Source organism: Prenolepis imparis, unplaced genomic scaffold, assembly GCF_030444845.1.
Source record: "Prenolepis imparis isolate NDT839.2.m4 unplaced genomic scaffold, iyPreImpa1.0 SCAF_8, whole genome shotgun sequence".
NCBI lineage: Eukaryota > Metazoa > Arthropoda > Insecta > Hymenoptera > Formicidae > Prenolepis > Prenolepis imparis.
This window is the reverse complement of record NW_028141166.1, coordinates 4,727,542-4,748,166: the sequence shown is the minus strand read 5'-3', so window position 1 is coordinate 4,748,166 and position 20,625 is coordinate 4,727,542. Positions and strand designations below refer to the sequence as shown.

Here is a 20,625-nt window from a genome sequence, read left to right as displayed (position 1 = left end):
TCCGATTAACTCAATCGACCGATTAAACTATATCTTTGTCTCTTTTCAGCTACGTTCTTAAAAATAGGTAGTTAATAGATTTTTTCAACGATCGATTAATCGCGAAAGATCGATAATTTCTAGTTAGACAGTTGGCATCACTGCGACTTTCCGCGTGAATATCGTGCGTCGCGCGTCGCGTCGTGCGGATCGTAGTTTCGTACAATCATAGTTATCGCGTGCTGTTCTTTCAAATATGCTTTGCATGTAAATAAGTGTCTCGCGCAAAATACGCATACGATTAAAGTCGCGAATGCGCTATAAGAAGTTACGTACGATTAATGTCGGCAGTTCCGCACAAATAAGTATCGCATGTGAGCGATGAACAGGTGAGGTTAAAACCGTCTAATAGTTCAATATTACAATATTTATTAATTACGAAGCATAAAATTCCGCGTTTATTTAATCTGGATCTGTTTAAACATATATTTTATATCGTTTATTCGACGAAATAATTAATCGCGAAAGACTATGATCTCTACATTATTTTAACAGTTGGCATCACAGCGACATCTCGCGTCGCGTCCCGCGGATTTACGTATTTACGTCGGGAGTGTCGTTCAAATTGTCGTGCGATTATTTTATTTTGCTGATTAATGCGCGCGCGTGATCGTACTTTGGCGAGCGCATGTTATGTAAGTGTCAAAAAGACGCTAAAGTACGAACAAGAGCGGAGGAGGAGGCCCGGGGAGGCATCGGGCATCGACGGAGTAACCATGCGGTAAGCAGATTATAATTTAAGTTTTATTGCGCATTATTGACTTTTAAAAATATTAATTATATTGAAAACTATTTTGTCTACATATAATTTGTGTTTTTTTATATGTTATAGATCCACGCTTTGTACTTTAGAGCTGCGTTGCTGCGCATCGTATAGGTGAGTGTATTGCATGTATACATATATAACATTTATATATCTGTATATGTAGATTAATCATCAGAAATTAACTAGAGTGCAATTCCGAAAACAGAGTTAAGAAATTATATGTTAACTTTATATAAAAAGAGATTTAAGAAATTATATGTTAACTTTTTCATTAAAACAATGAAATACATAATTTTCTTAAAAAAAAAATGATATATGACAAGCAAATAAGTTAAATATTTTCGTTTTTTTTGGGTCATGTACATTTACATATTCATGAATACGATTAAAACTTTCTGGCGATTATTTCTGTGTTATATATTAAAATATACAAATATTGTGCTATTATGAAATGGTTCACTTTAGAAACAAAATAATTTCGCAAATGTTTGGCCCCGAAAAATTCGCAAAAACATAATACTATATTTAAATTTATACTGAGAAATTAAAAATAAGACAAAATGGTTTTGTATAAAAGAGTTATGTAGAAGAGTTATGTATTAGAAGATCAAATCTCTAAGAATGTTCTCTAAGAAAGTTTCAAACCTCAATCAAATGTAAGAGAGAGTAATATTTTTATTTAATAATTAGTTTCTTAAAGTTATTTTTATGTAATTAATAATTAATTAAAAATAAATTTGTTTTTTAAATTCTTTTAATGATTTGAAACATTTTACAATTAAATTTGATTTATATTTTTTTTTCGCTCAAAAATGCGCGTAACTCTTTCGATATTTTTATAACATAATTTATTGAAATCGAAAGTTTGCTTGAACTAAATATAAAGTTTTGTATAATTTTAGGATTTATTATCAATCTAGAAAATATTTATCTTATTGTTAGTTATCGAGAGACCCACATTTTACCTACCGAAAAAAACAAAATCGTCTAATGTTCTAGTTTGTGATAATTTGCAACATTTGCGATAATTTTTGTAAGAAATAAATCCGTGATCGTAATTTTTTGATATATCTATCATTCGCAGATGAGAGAGTTTTCTTTTTCTAATGAAGAACTATAATTATAGATATATATTAATATATAATTTGCAGATGAAGTTATTATTATTAACAAAAACCGAATTTTATTGAACAGATTATAAAATCGAAATATTGTTATTAACTTTTTATCGTCAACAATAAAATGATGTATGCATCTTTGTTTTGAATAACACTTATGCTATTTTTTCTTTTTTTATATTTTGTTACCGATTTTATCTCGAATATATATATATAAATTTTTTATGATTAATAAGCAAAATGTTTTACTAAATCGTCTAGAGTGTTGCTCTTTTTTATGATATCAAATTTATAAAAATAATTGCGCTAAATCTCGGAGTAGTGAAAAAAAAAATATTTTTCGTCAATAAACTATTGAAACTATTGAACACACATTATTTTAATTCATACTTTTACGATAAATTTATATTACGAATGTTTTATAATTTATAATGTTTGTTCGACCAATTTCTATGTCAATATGGAATTGTTATAGCTTGATCGCACGCAGTTAGTTAACAAAAAGTTCATTTTAGAAATAAGATAAATAAAAAATAAAATTGAAACTTGATATTTTTAATTGAAAATTTAACTTGCATACAAAACTGAACTATTTTGCATTATGAAATTAGTTCGCATTACATTATACTTGTGCATTAATTTTTTTAATTATGCGAATAGAAAACAATATTTAAGCAACTATAGAAATAGCTCAATATGTGCAATCTCGAAATACCTCTATTACGACGAAACACAAACATTTTGTCTCTTTGTGACAAAACTTCTGTAGATATTCTTCTTGATATATGTATATATTCTGAAATTATATATTCTGAAATTATATATTCTGAAATTATATATTCCGAAAACAAATAGAAGCGAAGGAATTTACTATAATGCAGTAGACTTACAGCAGCGTATACATTGATGTTTTGTGGGAAATTTTACTCTTTTTTCACATACATAACTAGAGCAACAAAAGCGTGCGCTGCGCCATTCTTCGATTTAATATAAAAAAGAATGATATTTTTTATAAAGTTTGTTTAAACTTGATTAATATTTTTTGACAGAAATCAGCTGATTAAAGAGTTAATTTGCTAATTAATTTCTAAAATAATAATATATTATAAAAATTAAAATAATTAATGTTTTAAATAATATGTCATAATTCTTTAAACTCGATTAATATTTTTGACAGCTATCAGCTGATTTCTGTCAAAAAATATTAATCGCAGATATAAGGCATTAGAATATATTATTTATAACATATTACTATTTTACATTTTATAACATTATTATTTTAAAATTTAATTAGCAAATTAACTCTTTATTTAGCTGATTTCTGTCAAAAAATATTAATACAGCGAAAATTGGCTAATTAAATTTTAAAATAATAATATGTTATAAAAATTAAAATAATAATATGTTTTAAATATTATGTTATAATTCTTTAAACTCGATTAATATTTTTGACAGTTATCAGCTGATTTTTGTCAAAGAATATTAATCGCAGATACGACATTATCACATATTATTTACAACATATTACTATTATAAATTTTATAACCTATTATTGTTTTAAAATTTAATTAGTAAATTTACGCTTTATTAATATTTTTTGACAGAACGTTAATTAGCAAATTAATCAGTTAATTTCTGTCAAAAAATATTAATTAAGTTTAAACAAACTTTATATAAAAATATCATTCTTTTTTATATTAAATAGAGTAATGGCGCGCGTATGTGTTGTTCTAGTATATATGTATATAAAACAAATAAAATAGATTGAAAAAATATGTGGTAAATAAATCCTCGTTCAATATGTATATCTTCCCTAACGTCAGAGTGGAGAAATTATGATATTATCAAGAAATTATGATATTAATAACATGTAATGGGTTATGAATGATTCAGGATTTGATATTAAATAACTTTACTGTAGAGTTCTGAATAATGCCAGCAAAGCTGGATTATATACGACCGATCATCTACTTTGTTAAATTCGATGGGGAATACTATAGTCGCGCGGCGTGTGGAAGTTTCTATATATACCTGATTCATTTATCGATATATATAAATCAATTGTGGGATTCTGCGAATCGGCTATAAACAGCACAAAATTTCATATCGCGGCTTTACCGTCTCGCCGTATATGAACCGTGATTAACCCTTTGACACGTCGAGTGCAGAACGCCGATAATTACCGTGGCAGGATGATCAATAATTCCCAACTGGTGGATTAATCGCAAAATTTCTCGGCAACGTAATACTAGAGACAAACGATCCTTTGTGTTCTCGCCGAAGGTAATTAAATAATTCCAAATTATCACTCGCGCGCTCCCAGGGCATTATTATATTTACGACTGTGTCCTCGTATATCCTGTGTTTACAATATTGTGGCCAACCGTATTAGAACAAAGCATTATTTGCTGCAAACGTTATATATACATTAATTGACCGATCTATTGAATCTCACGGTTATTTCCTATTTAAGGTACCGAGATTTTTCAATAGCTTGAAAATAAGGAGTAAGAGTAATTTTTTGATGAGCGAAAGTGAGTTTTCTACCAAACAAAGGAGTTGTGTTTTGTTGTGCAAATATACCAAAAAATCCTTAAATAATACTAAGTACTTTCCGTAATGTTTACATGAAATTATGCAAACAATAAAATTAGCGTCCAGAAATTATTCAGTAGTAAAAGTCTTTTTTGGTCAGACACAAGATCGATCGACACTCGAGTAGACACAACATTACGTTATATTTTCTGTACTTATATTTTCTGTATTGTGCTAAATAATTATGCTTATTAATGATGCAATAAAAATTATGGATGGAAAATATAATCACGAAACACATTGATCTTTATCAAATTTAATTTATCTAGTCTATCGTACGAAGCTACTTGAAAAGAAATATTCGCGATAGCCCTTGATTGTCGTCTCGAAAGAATCTTCCATATATGAGACATTGATTTAATATTCGGCGAAATATCGCGGTGATCCAGGTGGCGGACTCATAAAGACGATAGTCATAAAATGTAACGGGTGGGACGAGCAAACGGCAAGACGGCAACAGGACGAACCGAGGACCATCATAAAATCCGTATCACTGTTTCAACGGTGTCGATCGAAATAACAGATTCGAAGCGAATAGGCGGGCGAATACATATATACGTATATATACAGGGTGATTCTAAATAAGTGCAAAAGATTTTAGAAAATAATTCTTTGTCGAAAATTAAGGCAGATCTTTCACATACTCCTATATCCTTCCCTGAGGAATTACACTCTTTCAAAGATGGAGGTGAAAATTCGGTTATTTTTTTTTCTTCAATTTTGTTCCATTTTTTACCAACATTTACTATAATTTTGTTTTGCTTGTTTTTTATTTATTTTAAAATTCAAAAGGAGTCATTATTTTTTGCATGTTTTCAATTTTTGCCATCGTTTTTATAAGTCTTAAATTAAAATTCTATTAAAGCAAACTCTACCTGAAATTAATTGAAAAATATGGTTTTATTAATATTTTATTTCTACAAGGCTTAATTTGCAAAAAGATCTCTTTATTTTTAATAGCTTATAACTCGAAAATTATTGGTGCCTCGACATTTTCACTGAGGAAAAATTGTTTCCAAATTGGTCAGAGAATTTGATGGTGTGATCCATATACGTTTTTTCAGTTACATCCTGTATATCTTTTATATAAATATATACTCTTATATATCTCTCTGAGGAATTACACTCTTTCAAAGAGGAAGGTAAAACTTGGATTTTAATTTTTTTCTCAAATTTTGTTTTTCTTCCATTTCTTCCAGCATTTATTATAATTTTGTTTTGCTTGTTTTTTTTTATTTTACAATTTAACTTCTCGTAATTTGAAACCTTTGCCATTTAGCACAGTGCTGTGCATGATAATGTATTTTAATTTTTTTCTTGCAAACTATTGATTTTACGAAAAAAATAAAAGAAATGAAAAAGTTTCTAAAGGAATCAAGCTTTTCAACGCATATTTTTAGATGACCACATTCCGATCCGTTAAAAAGTTCTAATAAAAAATTGATTAGAGGTTCCTAGTTTCATCTCCATATAACAATATAGAAGGATTGAAAAAATATTAATATACATCCTTTTTATTAGTAGAAAATATCCGCTAAATTTATTATTTTAACTCGTCCAAAATTTGAGGAAAAAAAATAAAAACCTAATTATTACCTCCCCCTTTGGAGGAGTGTAATTTCTCAGGGAGGGATATAGAAGTATATGTTTATATAAAAAATTCCCCCAAAGAATCACTACAATTTTTCGCACTTATTTAGAATCACCCTATATATATACATATATACATATGTATACATATACACGCACAAGAGCGTGCATGGCGAGCATTAATCGTCGCGCCGTCGTTACGTTAATTGGCCGACGACGCGGACGCCGGCAAAACTGATCTGCGTGGCGCGGCGCCCGGCGTCGTTAAGCCTCGATAATGATGTCCGCGGTATCGATTTTGCATCATCAAAGCGCGACACGCCGATCTCGCTCGATCATGACACGCATGATGACGCGCATATTATTCGCGCGTCGCGTCGCGCACTCATCACCTCCGAAAATTTCGCCCGACGTGCTTTCCGGATCTCTCCTCTCCGCTCTCTCTCCCCCGGTGATAGCGTCAAAGTGCAAATTGTAATGTGGCTCGATCGTCGTCATTCCGAGGGCCGCCGCTACCCGTCTGGAATTCGCGGTCTATATAGTATATCGGGAGGGAATTATTATTAATAACGTATCGCCGGGAATTCTCCGATGGGGCTGACCGGTTTTCTGGATATATATCTTTCTGCGCGACGAATACATTATTATACATTTGATATACGTATATTCGATAGAAATTAAACGCGACGAAAATTAATTAAAATAAATTTCATCGCGCAAACGACAATTCTTATGGACTCTGAATATTTTAGGAGAAATTGTTATTTTGATGAATTTGTGTAATTTTACATCATTTGTCGAGAGAGAGAGAGAGAGAAAATTACAATTTCACGGTGGATTCATTAGGCTCTTAAATTACTCTTGCAATTTCGAATAAATGAATCTTTTTGTATGCATTGTTGCAACTTGTCTACAATTATTTTGAGTCATATCAAATTGAAGAATTAAAAAATAGTGAAATGATTAAGCGTTACAAATGCATGTGAATAATTAGATATTAGATTATTTAATTATTTTTGATATTAAATTTCTATCGCGTTGGTTTGAATTAAACTTTCTATAATTTTCTATAATCCACAATTTTCATGAAGTTTACTTTCACAAATTAAAACGTAATATTTTACGATCTGAACTTAAAGTAAATCGGAAAGAAAAATACCAACGAAATCAATATCCTGTACAGAAATAAGATCTTAACGGGAATGAAATATTTATTATTGCTATCGTCGAAATTGGATGCAAGCGAGATTTAAGCTCTTTTTTACATTACCTTTTGTAATAAATCGCGTTCCTTATTTCTACAGCGAAACAGCAGGGACATATGGCAGAAATCTGTCTGAAATATATTGCATCAAACTTTGCAATAGGGACAGCACCATCTGCATCGAATTTCATAATATCGGCATTATGGAAAGCACATCAGATATTCATATTAAATCTTTGAAGACTATGTATGATTAGAAACATCGGTAAACAAACAGAATTAATGTGATACGCTGCAGGAATATTGATTCTACGATATTAGTACACGACACAATTCATCTAGCATTATGTACAAATGAAACGTAGATCGCTAAGCTGAAGTTTAATTAATTTGTTGATGCCTTGTTTCTAACAGTAAATAGGTACATATACAATTAAAATCAGAATCAATAAATTCGCCAAGTAATGCCGTGCTTTATTAATTGCTTTCTTAATGCATATTTAATTTAAGAAGACTGAATAAATTAATATATTAATATATATTTTTAATAATTTAATAAATTATTTTACTTTTTTATAATTATTTTTTATAAATTAATTATTTTAAAGATCGGCAATTTTTGAGTAAAGTTTTTCAATGTACGTATTCATTAAATTTTTATGCAAGAATTATTTTTGCATTCAACAATAAATAAATCTCGTTGGTTTTGTTTAATAATGAGAATAACGAGATTAAATAAACGCGTACCTTCAGATGATTACAATTAATTTCATTTTGGTATCAATTAACGCCACGAATTATTTGGGTAATCGTATACGTTGGATAATAACGCGCGAAAAGTCATGATATCGTAATTCACAATCTGTGTGATGCAACGATGGATTTAATATGGCACGTCAGACGGATAGGATATAGGACTGTTATATCTCGCAGGAGATGACTATAGTTGGAATCATAAGCTATATTCGTTTAATCCAGAAGTAACAATTCGCATCCATGTTGTCGACAATGCACACAATAATTGTTACACGATACTTATCTCTCTTCGATATACATATATATATATACAGGCGTTCAAATCACTATAAACAGAATTACGTGACGCGTGACGCTCGACATCCTCTTTCGAACGATCGTGTACTTGTTTATATAAGCGCTCCGTAATGGAAACTCTATAACTTGGTTATTTCTACAATTATCCATTTCCTTCGTGGTATAACTAAAAGGTATAACTAAAAGAAATGAAACAAATAAGGGAAAGAAATCAAAAGGGTAAGAATTAAAAGTCAGAGTAAAAATCATAAGTCACGAAAGTTAAACAAAAGCTAAATTTTTATTATCGCATCTTTGTAAATATAACACTAGTTTATAAAAAATATAATTTTTTTCATTATTTTAAACCAGACAAAGTGTTCTTATAGATTTTTGAACGCTGAAAACGATGCCGCAAGCCAATTTTCATCAGTACGTCAGGTTTCCGAAATAATTGAGTTTAATATGCAAAAAATGGCTTTTTTTGCGATATTTGAGATTTTTTTGTGAAAAAGGTTAACGTTATCTGAACATTCTGATCAGATGTCATGAATGTATTGTTCATCTATAAAATGCATTTTTTTAATTTTGATATCTTACTTTTTAGTCATATTAGGAAGGGTTTAAATACAAAGTTTTGCTGAGATAGCAAATATTCTGTCTTTTCTTTTATCAAAAAAATCTTTTTTCTTTAGGAGCATCTCCATATGAGTCGTTCCTCGCTTTAATCTTTTATAACATGGTTAAAAAGTAAGATAATGAAATTTAAAAAAATGTATTTTGTAGGGGATAAACAATACATTCATGATATTTGATCAGACTTTCACACCGATAACGTTAATCTTTTTTACAAAAAAATCTCAAATATCGCAAAAAAGCCATTTTTTACACCTCCATTATTTTGGAAATCTGACGCGCTAGTGAAATTTGGTTTGCGGCATCGTTTTCCAAAAATCTATAAGAAACACTTTGTCTGGTTTAAAATAATTTTTGGCTATAAACTAGTGTAATTAATCGAATAAATTTGAAAGATTACTGAATAAATTTAGAAAAAATATTAAAATAAAGTATCAATAATATAGAGAGATTGACTATAAATGTTTCTCTCTCTGATATTGACACAGTTGCAAACGCGAATGTCATCAAACACGCTCATGATCCGCGGAATACGTTTTATCGATGTAATTATCGCCGGCGAGCGTTGTAATTCCGTCATTTACATTAAGTATTTATCTTACACAGTGTAAAGCGCACATGTTTGTTCATAGATTGCGAATGTATTTATTACAGCGCGACATATTTCAAAGCAAATATATGCACATATATGCCGATCGTACATAGCGTTATATTAGTTTGCGATATTTTCCACCGACGTCATGTAATCAGATGAATGGAAATATCGCGGTCTCGCACACACAGGCACATGATGTAATCTATAGCAGCACGAGGGGTGGTTTTCGCATGACACACGACGCTGCTGGTCAAAATCATAAGCCACCATGTCTAGTCGAGATATAACACGGCTAGGTGTTACCAGGCTTGCATCATACACCCCTTTTGCGAGGGAGTTCCATAATTCTCACCCTATCACCTCCCCGGTGACTTATGGTTTCATCGTTCGCACTTACGCTTGAAACCGCTGTGTAACGAGGTCGTCGAATATGGAGTGCTATAAAGCGACTTGCAAGAATAGAGTCAGACCATATGGAGAACCGATAAGAGAAATGAATGACTGTGATATATGAAGATTATTTTATTCGATATTTATCCAATTGCGCTAAAATAGAAGCTTCAGTGTCTAAATTTGATTGCCATTGCGAATTGATTTGTCTGCTCATAATAACCAGACAATCGACTAAATCCGATTAACGTCTGAATATCAATGATGTATCCGGCATAATTAAATCACCGATAACATCCATAATAGACTTTGATTCAGCTTTAAATGGCCGATCGAGGAGATCGTATCGTGGATATGATGCTATTTATAGCGCAAGGCTGACTGTTGCATCACGTATAACCTTCTAAGGAGGGGATGAAGAGAGGGATCATAAGCCGTCTAGTCACAACATTATCGTGCCCTCTGCGCAATGCCTATCCCCCGTTACATCGTCCTCTCTGATGCTTGCAATTCTCCGGACTATGTTACGTTCTATTCCACGGCGGTGTTTCCGCAGATGGAAACCGGCCAAATCGTGTGGGAAGAGTTATGGGTCTGATGCGCGACAGTTGGATCAGGGGATCACTTATTGCGCGATTTCGCGAGGACTTTGTCGAGGGGTTGGGCTACGTACGGTGGAATCGAGGATGATTCAAGTCGCCAGCGCATTTGCTACCAGGACATTATTAAAGGAAGACGTTTTTGCGGTCACGATAATAGAGTGTATATATACTTGTAAAATGAACAGACTTGTAAATTGTTGAGATGCCATTTAATGACAGTTCTTACGTTCAGAAATAATGTGCTTCAATCAATTCAGTATTCGTTAAAGGGATATATATCTTTGTCGCGCGCAAAAAATGGTCTATTTTTGGGAATTTTTTCTCAATAACGTAGTAACCAGGGTTACTTTTTATTTTATTTGCTACATATTTGAGTGTATGCATATAAACAATTATTAAGTTTTATAAAAAATTATAACTTTTATGACAAGTTGCGTGCGCACCAGTGATGGTTCCAGTATCTGCATGATTTTGCACTGTAAGTTGATTCGATCTGAAAGATAAAAATATTTTCTTGTAAAGAAATGTTATACTATGATCTATCGGGGGCTTTTTTTGATTTTCCATCTTGTTTCTTTTTTATAACAAAAAAGTAGAAACAATTTTGAAGTAAACTTGTAACTGTTTCTTTCGAGAGTTATCTAATTTCATGAATTTTTATTAATTAAAAAATCCCTCCGATAGATCGTAATTATAATAAGAAAATATATTTTTTCAGATCGAACTAACGTATAGTGCAAAATCATACAGCTACTGGAATTTTTACTGGTGCACGCAACTTGTCATAAAAAATTATACATTTTTATAAAACTTGATAATTTTTTATATACATACACTCAAATATATGTAACAAATGAAATTTAAAAAAAACCAGCATTGATTGTTATGTTATTTACCGAGAAAAAAATTCCCGAAAACAGGTCATTTTTGCTCTTGATAAAAATATGTATCCCCTTTAATTCGATATTTCCGACAAACACCAATTTATTAAATATAGAAGCAAATGATAAATATAATAATAATTAATATTACTTAATATACAAACACATTAATGATATTGAAATTGTTATTATTATACTCCGATTGTATACTTTAGTTAAATATTGCATACATATGTGTATGTGTGTGCAGATGACATCGGTGCATCGTCATAAAGAGTATAAATTTATCGCTAATATCAATTTCGCTCCGATATCTGATTTGCAATCGATGTTACGTATGTTTCGCCGGCGGAAGAGCGCGCGAAATGAATAGGATTTGTTCTGTCGTTGCGCTGCGCGACCGAATACATATACCATCCATTATATCGGATGGATATTTATCGCCGACGCGTCCATAACGGCCCCCCCCTGCTCGCAAGATAAAACCCCCAGACACGGCGACACAGCGAGTTGAATGGGCACGGCGGTTCCGCCCGATATCGTATACGTAACTTCCGGCGTTCGCGCGTCGACAAAATCTCTGGTCTATCCACTTAAGATATCGCGATAAGGTCATCCCTTTTCGCCGGAAACCGCGCGGCACTTCATCGCCCGATAACAGCTGTAAAGGCTAATCGAATCGATCATGAATGAGTATTATTACTGGGAAAATATTCTTTTTTGCATGATTTATTTTGGTGACAAGTACGTTAGTAAATTAGGATAAATGCATTACTAAAAAAAAAAGAGAACACTTTTCTTATTCTATAAGTTATGCTATTTTCAAACCACTGAAACTCGGCGAAAAATCATCGTAGACTAAAAATTAAAAAAGCATTTTGAAGTTTGAAAGTTTCAACTTTAACGATGGTTTTAAAAAAATGTTTTATCTTTTCGTTCTATGCTTTAAATAAGGACACATTATTTTGTTCCCTAAAATTACATATTTTTGACACTTTGTACCCTAATAAAAAAATTTTGCTCGAAAAATTATATTCAAGTTTCATAAACTACAACAATTTGCCTACAAAACGCTGTTTTAAAAATTTTCCTACGATTTTTTTTGACCGAGTTACATGATTTTGTAACTAAATCTGTATTTTTCAGAACAAGGAAAATAAAAAATATTTTTTAAAATCATCGACAACGCGTTAAAGTTGACACTTCTAGCTTCAAATTGCTTTTTTAATTTTTTGTCTACGATGATTTTTTGTAGTATGAAGTATTGACATCATTTCTAAAAAATATAGGTTTAGTTTAAAAATCAATAACTTGATAAAAAAAAATCGTAAAAAAAACGTTTTGTAAGCAAAATGTTGTGTTGTATATATTTAGAAACTTTTGAGTAGAATTTTTCGAAACAAATTTTTTTATCGAGGTGCAGAGTGTCAAAAATACGTAATTTTAAGAAACAAAACAATATGTCCTTTTTTATAGCATAGGACGGAAAAATAAAAAAAGTTTTAATAACAACCGATTCCGTGTTAAAGTTGAAACTTCAAGTTTCAAAATGCGTTTTTATAATTTTTAGTTCAGGATGATTTTTCACCGAATTTCAGCGATTTGAAAATAGTATAATTTTCAGGCTAGGAAAAGTGGTGTCTATTTTTTTTTTTTGAGTAGTGTATTTTAATTTGGTGTCAATTTTTTACGCATTATCTTTTATAAATATTGAAACGCAAGAATACAGGAGACCAAGACGTAATAATAAATGACGTAATAAATATCGCATTGAAAATTAGACCGTGTTTGTAGCGCTGTTTTTATGAATTATTTACGATCGTACGGATTTTCTTTCGCCATTACGTTAGAAAAATTGCAAGATATATATAACGGGGAGGATTACTGTCTAATTCGGTTATTTGTATCACCGTAAAATAGAGTTAACGGAGCGTAAAAATAATTTTACAAGAAAGAATAATGTAGGAATTATACCGTTATATATATCGGAAAAATTAATAACAGCATTAAACTCTCTTAGAGGTAAAAAACTACTCTCCTTCTTAGATAATAGATAGTATTACAATCTTCGTTATGACGCGCAGAATTATCCGTTCGATCTAACTCCATCTCTTACGATACCTATTGTTTTACTTATTTATTCGTAAGCCTAATATATATTTATATATATACAATATACTTACATACCCCCCCGTACCCGACACTTTATTTATCGCTCACGAAGGAAAAGAACTCTGCTCCCTCGGCGCCAGAACGAACTATTTACGGAGCTCTTGTAGTCTGCAGGAAATAAGTAAGTTTCGACCGCTGCCTCGATCACCTCCGTGTTGCTCGTGGCGGGAAAAAAGTTTCTATGACTTTGCCCGGGTGTGTCGGGTGTAGGAGGAGGAAGGAAGCGCCGCGCCGGCCGCCGCCTTCGCCGGGGATGCATTGTCGTTCGTCGTTTCTGCACTCCATCCACGTCTTCCGGTTGCTTTTTATTGTCGGAGCGCACGGAGGTACGCCGCAAAAAGACATACGACCACGGCCGCATACCCAATAATGTTACGGGCGATACACAGCAGCCAGCGTCGCGGTGCACCGTACACCACCACCGCGTCGAAGAATCGAATTCCACCGAGCTCTCGGGCTCGATTCAGAAGAGTAATCGAGCCGGTATTGAAATAGCAATTCGTCACAGCTTCGCGGCGCATAGTTACGTGGTTTACCATTTTCTCTCAAATTCATCCGCGCCATCATTTCCGGCGTGACCAATGAAGTTTGAATCATTCTCATGTCAAAGGCCGCGTTTGTTATACAATGATTCCACAATTGCCACCAATTGCATTAATCCTCTCTCTCTCTCTCTCTCGACTGTATGTCGAACAAATATCAGGCAAATATTACCGCTGATGATTTGAACATTCAGTTTATATACAAGGTGATTCTAAATAAGTGCAACAAATTTCAAGGAGTTGCACTCGTTCAAAGAGGAGGTGAAAATTAGATTTTTATTTATTTTCTCAAATTTTAATCAAGTTAAAAAGAATGAAATTTGGTGGACATTTTCTGCTAGTAAAAAGGATATTTATTAATATTTTTTTCAATCCTCCCGTATCATTATATAGGGATGAATTTAGCAACCCTTATTCAATTTTTTATTGGAACATTTTAACGGGTCGGAATATGATCATCTAAAATATGCATTAGAAAGCTTGATTTCTTTAGAAACTTTTTTATTTCTTTCATTTTTTTTTAAATCAAGTTTGCAAGAAAAAATACATTATGATGCATAACACCATGTTAAATGGCATATACATAGGTTTCGAATTATGAGAAATTGAATTTTAGAATAAAAAAGTAAGCAAAATAAAATTATAGTAAATGTTGGGAAAAATAGAACAAAACAAAATTTGAGAAAAAAATAAAAATAATTTTTACCTTCTTTGGAAGAGTGTAATTCTTTAGAGAGGGATATAGGAGTATATGTATGTTAATATGAAAGATCCCCCTTAATTTTTGATAAAAAATTATCTCTTAAAATTTTTCGCATTTTATTTAGAATTATCCTGTATATTTGTTATTGCTGTTAGAGATTATCTTTAGTTTACGTATTCACGGAGAATTTTGGAGCAACCGCATATATTATGATTTTTTTTCGAAAACGGTTGACAATTGCAAAAAATAATAGAAAGTAGTAGAGAAATAGTAGAAAGAAAAAAGTTAAATAACTTAATAATTATTATTTTCATCGCGTAAAAACGATGATAGTCGTACGAATCGTGACTGTTTGCGCGTTTTAAAGTTATAATCAATGTTTAAATGTTTTTCCAACTCTCTCGACAAAGACAAAAGGAGAAAGCTATGCAGGCGAACTTTGCAATTCCGAAGTGAGAAGAAAGATTCCGTTCAGAAGGAACTATTACTTTTAATCCGCTCAGACGGAACCTTAACTTCTAACCCAGTTTTTTGACGCGCTTGTTTCTCAAAGCTTTAGTTACGACGCTAAATTTGCCTACTCGCGCAAAACACGATATCTATTCATATTTCTCGCGAATTGATCTCACAAAAGTGCATTTTCGAATACGAATAAAATAAGCCGCATTTTTATCGTAACAAATTTTGTTGCAAAAGATGATTTAAAACGATTCAAGACGATTCAACGAAAAAACTGTTTAATTTTAATTTTAAAACATTATATAAGTTGCAATATAAAATACTTCGCACATTTCGATCGAAATATTTCTCTCATCAGAAGTCAATTCTTTGTTGACTCGAAAATCAGCTCTGAATGATATTATTCCCCTTTTTCTGATAAATAAAAAATTCTGATAATCTCATCTACAATTTGCGCAATCGCAAACCCTGGAGATTCGTCTTTATCACGCATGATTATGTAAATTTTCCGCAAAGTTAATTGTCGTTCGTAAATATTATATAAAATTATCGAGTTGCGCTCGATTTATGAATGAGTGGTCTTGCGTGGCATATGTGGAAAAGGGGAGGGAGAGATAGGGGTGCAGGGAGTAGAATAGGACACAACTACTACGCACAACTATGACATTTACTATGGGGTAGCACATAGCTCAGTCACATGTGTGATTCACGTGTCTGTGCGATGCGATTGCGCACTTTCGCTCGTAGATCGTCAGTATCTCAGATCAAAAGAGTAGCAGCGAGTTGAGACAATTTACAGGTATAAAAATACACTAACATAGTGATTTATTTTACATTATTATATAATATAATGTTTATGAAATATTTTCGATTTTGTTTAACAAATTTCAAATATTTAATATTCAATATTTCCAATATTTTTAAATATTTAATATTTAATATTTACAATATTTAATATTTCGCATATTGACGTATATAAAATATTTTAACATTGCGTTTTAAAATATTTATAATATTATGTTCACACACACACATATATATATGTAAATTAGATTTTTATATTTTTATATTTTTTACAAAAGTTTATACATGTAAATAAATCCTTCAGCCGAAGCGTTAAAATTAAAAAAAAATTGTACACAAATTGGAAATTGAACGCAAATTATAAGACGTAATTTGCAATCATAATGAATTATAGTAAGATTCTCAATGAAATTATTATAATTGTTACGATATACTTATATTTTGGTAGCTTGTTTAAAATTTACGTAAAATTAAGTTCAGTAAAGACTAAAGTCCGAAGTTTAGTAAAGACTAAAAACATGTAAATATATCAATTGCGTAATGAATGAATTTATAAATAAGATTGAAATATAAAGCACGAAATCCAAACAATAGTGAAACTTAAGGAATTTATCAGAAAATATTGTAAATATAGTGTATACAAAAACTAAATTAATATATCGATTTAACAAGATCGATTTTAGAAGGTCCTAGATCAGGATGCTAGATGCGTAAGGATACGTAATGACAATTCACGAAAGAACAACAAGGAGAACACATAGAGAATAAGGATATAGTTAGAGTTGTGAATTTATCAGATACAATTGAATCGGATTTGAAGCAAACACAACTTTCTCAAACAAGCATTTATAGAAGAGAGTTACAAATAACGACGCAAGCTCAATTTTGTATAAGGAGAGGAATACTCTCATTAAAAATGTTCAAATATAAAAATGGGAGTTAAAAGGATAATCTTGCTTTTTTCGATTGAATAATGAGTTATGGAAAAGCCATTTAGTCGGCACATAAAATATCTACGATGGCTCCCTTCGATTGCGCGTTTACGACACTTCGTTTACGATATTTCTTTCGTATACTCTGGCAAAGTATGAGAGACTTCTCTGAGAGATGGTGTAAGAAAGAAGAAGAGAAAAATACCTCGTCGATGATGGCCGGAAAACAGCAACCAACTGGTGATACCTAACGAGCTGCTACCGAAGGAACGAAGAAACGACGGGAAGGATCGAAACAAGCGCGGAGAAACGACTGAAGACGCTCGACTGAAGCAAAAAAAGCGGACTGGAAAACGAAAGATTCTCTCAACGCTGTGTTGGTTATAAGTCGAACCTTTCCTCTTCTTCATTCTCGTCGGGGTTTCTTGCTTATTGTTTCTAAGTGGACAGCTTTACGCCTCAAAGAGAAATAATAGAGCAGCTACTTTATCCGCTTTTCTATAACTGTTTACTTATCCTTCGACCTATTATTGCCATCACGCTTCTTTATCACCTCGCATTGCTATAACGACTTGGTGTATAATTCCTGGACAGAATTAGACTTTTCTAGCCGTCTCTCGTGCAGAATAATAGAAATGTAATGTTGCATTAATCTTGTATATAATTTTGAGTTAAAATAAAAAATATCTGTTCAATTCACACTCGTCGGTCTAAAAAAATGAACAAATAAACGCAAATGTTTGCGTCGATTTTAAAGCCATTTATATATCAAGTGGTTACATACCTTTGTCGCGCGCAAAAATGGCTTGTTTTTGACAATTTTTTTCTGTAGTAATCAATGCAGGTTTTTTAAAAAAATTTTTGTTATATATTTGAGTGTATGTATATAAAAAATTATTAAGTTTTATAAAAAAATAATAATTTTTATGACAAGTTGCGTGCATGGTTCCAATGTTCACATGATTTTGCACTGTAAAAAATAAAAATATTTTTTTGTAAAAAAATGTTTTATTTACGATCTGTGTCGAGGGGGCTCTTTTAATTTATAAAAATTCACGAAATTAGGTAACTTGTAAGAAAGAGTTACAAGACTTAAAATTTTTTTTACTATTTTGTTATAAAAAAAATAAGATGGAAAATTAATAATAGCTTCCGACAGATCGTAACTATAACGTTTCTTTACAAGAAAATATTTTTATTTTTTAGATCGAACTAACTTGCAGTGCAAAATCATGCAGACACTGGATCCATTACTGGTGCAAACACAAAAATTTGTCATAAAAATAATAATTTTTTATAAAACTTAATAATTTTTTATATGAATACACTTAAATATGTAACGAATAAAATAAAAGAATTCTGTTATGATTTTGTTATTTGCTGAGAAAAAAAATCCCGAAAAATAGACCATTTTTTGCGCGCGACAAATGTATGTGACCCTTTAATAAATCCCAACAATGTATGGGATACACAGTGACGATTTATTAGGCTCGCGTTCCTCTTGCGACGCAAAATTTCCATTATAACAAATCGCTGCTCGATCGTGATTGACCACGAGACCCGATCGATCTAACCGCGTTTGACATGGCTTCACTTACTCTTCAAGGTACGCGTGTGTCTTTCGAGAAAACGGCGCATTTCTCATTCTCCGCTTGGCCACTGCTCCTTTTTCACCAGGAATGACACTCAGTAAATCATATACCCGTTTGTCCCCCACACACATACACACTTATCACGCCGGAGCACGTATCGTACGGAGGTCTTACTCCGGTACAGGCACGCTTTATGGGTCCCCATATTCCGCACGCGTGTCGCCCGCTATCGTCCTCGTAACACGTGCGCGCGGAAACTCAGGGGGTGATTCCTATTCATCGATCCGCACCCAGAAGGCTTATACGGAAGTAACGACAGTTTTACGGCATCGCGTTGCCCTAGTTATGTTACTTCTTTTGATTCCTCTTTGCGCGACGGAGATAATTTAGCATCAGGTATTAAGCCGCCGAGTGTTAAATTCCGTACATTAGTGTGTAGAATTTGATGACGTTTCGGAGATTATGAAAGGTATATATACAGGGTATCCCCCCCCGTAAAGATCGGATTAGCGCTTAAGGGTAGATTCCTAGGATCATTTGGAGACCACTTTTTCTTAGCGAAAATGTCGAGGCACCAATAATTTTCGAGTTATAAGCGATTGAAAATAAAGGGTTTTTCGCAAACTAAGCCTTGTGGAAATAAAATATTAACAAAACCACATTCTTTAATTAATTTCAAGTAGAGTTTACTTTAATAGAATTTTTATTTAAGGCTTAGTTACAAAGATACATGATGGTAAAAATTAAGAACATGCAAAAAAGGCCTACCTCAACAACTTTTTCGCTGAAGAAAAATCGTCTCCAAATGATTCCAGGAATCTACTTTTAAGCGTTGATCCGGTCTTTACGAGACATTCTGTATTTTATTGTCTCTGTGTTTGAGATCCAAAGAGAGGGATAGCAAATGATGAAGTTACAGGAGTAGTTAGTTACGTAAGGTATATGGGCAGTTATATCTCAAATACGGAACTAAAATTAGCTTACATTGGTACGTCAATTTCTCCAGTTATCAGTTATTTACTGTACTAGAACAACACAAACGCGTGCTACGCGCGCGCACCATTCTTCGGTTTTATGTTAAAAAAAATAATATTAAAAAAAAAAATAATATAAGTTTGTTTAAACTCGATTAATTTTTTCACAGAAATTAGCTGATTAGAGCGTTAATATGCTAATTAAATTTTAAAATAATAATACGTTAAAAAATTAAAATAGTAATATGTGTAAATAATATGTTGTAATATCTTATTCTCGATTAATATTTTTTGACAGAAATCAGCTGATAACTGTCAAAAATATTAATCGAGTTTAAAGTATTATATATATAACCTATTATTTAATACATATTATATTATTTTAATTTTTATAACATTATTTTAAAAATTAATTAGTAAATTAACGCTTTAATCAGCTGACGCTTTAATCATATATGTCATGTAGAGCTTCAATTAATTTTTTTTCAGTAGTAATATAAGACATTAATCAGACGTTGTGATTGCTCGGTAGATACACTGACAAATTATCTAAATTAATTATTATACAACAAATTAATTATTTTTTACAATAATCAAGCTTCAAATACACAAGACATCTCGAAAACATTTTTATGAATACGAGAGAGAAAATATTATTGCGGAGAAAGAGATATTCTCTTTCTCAATGTCTCTTAATCAGCTGATTTTTCTGTCAAAAAATATTAATAAAATTTACTAATTAAATATTCTAGCTTACCTATTTATATTGCGTATGTTACAATTTGCTAATTAAATTTTAAAATAATAATATGGTAAAAGTTATAAAATACGTTGTAAATAATATATGTTATAATACCTTATTCTCGATTAATATTTTTTTTTTCTAAAGCTACATCTTTTCTTTTTCGAATTTTCTTCGAGTTTTAATTAATTATTAATATTAAGTCATATATAGTATCGCGCGCGCTATTAGCATGAAGTTGCCGATGATTGTAGCCT

The 20,625-nt window shown here is 31.7% G+C and overlaps 1 protein-coding gene across 1 annotated transcript in view; it reads left to right on the top strand.

Moving 5' to 3' along the window:
- The first annotated feature begins 244 nt into the window (after positions 1-244).
- LOC145939729 (uncharacterized) overlaps positions 245-20,625 on the top strand; it is a 471,008-nt gene continuing 450,627 nt past the window's right edge. Inside the window, exons 1-2 of the mRNA XM_083044284.1 lie at positions 245-760; positions 872-916. The gene's annotated coding sequence lies outside the window, so the exon portion shown is untranslated. The remainder of the gene's footprint in view (positions 761-871; positions 917-20,625) is intronic.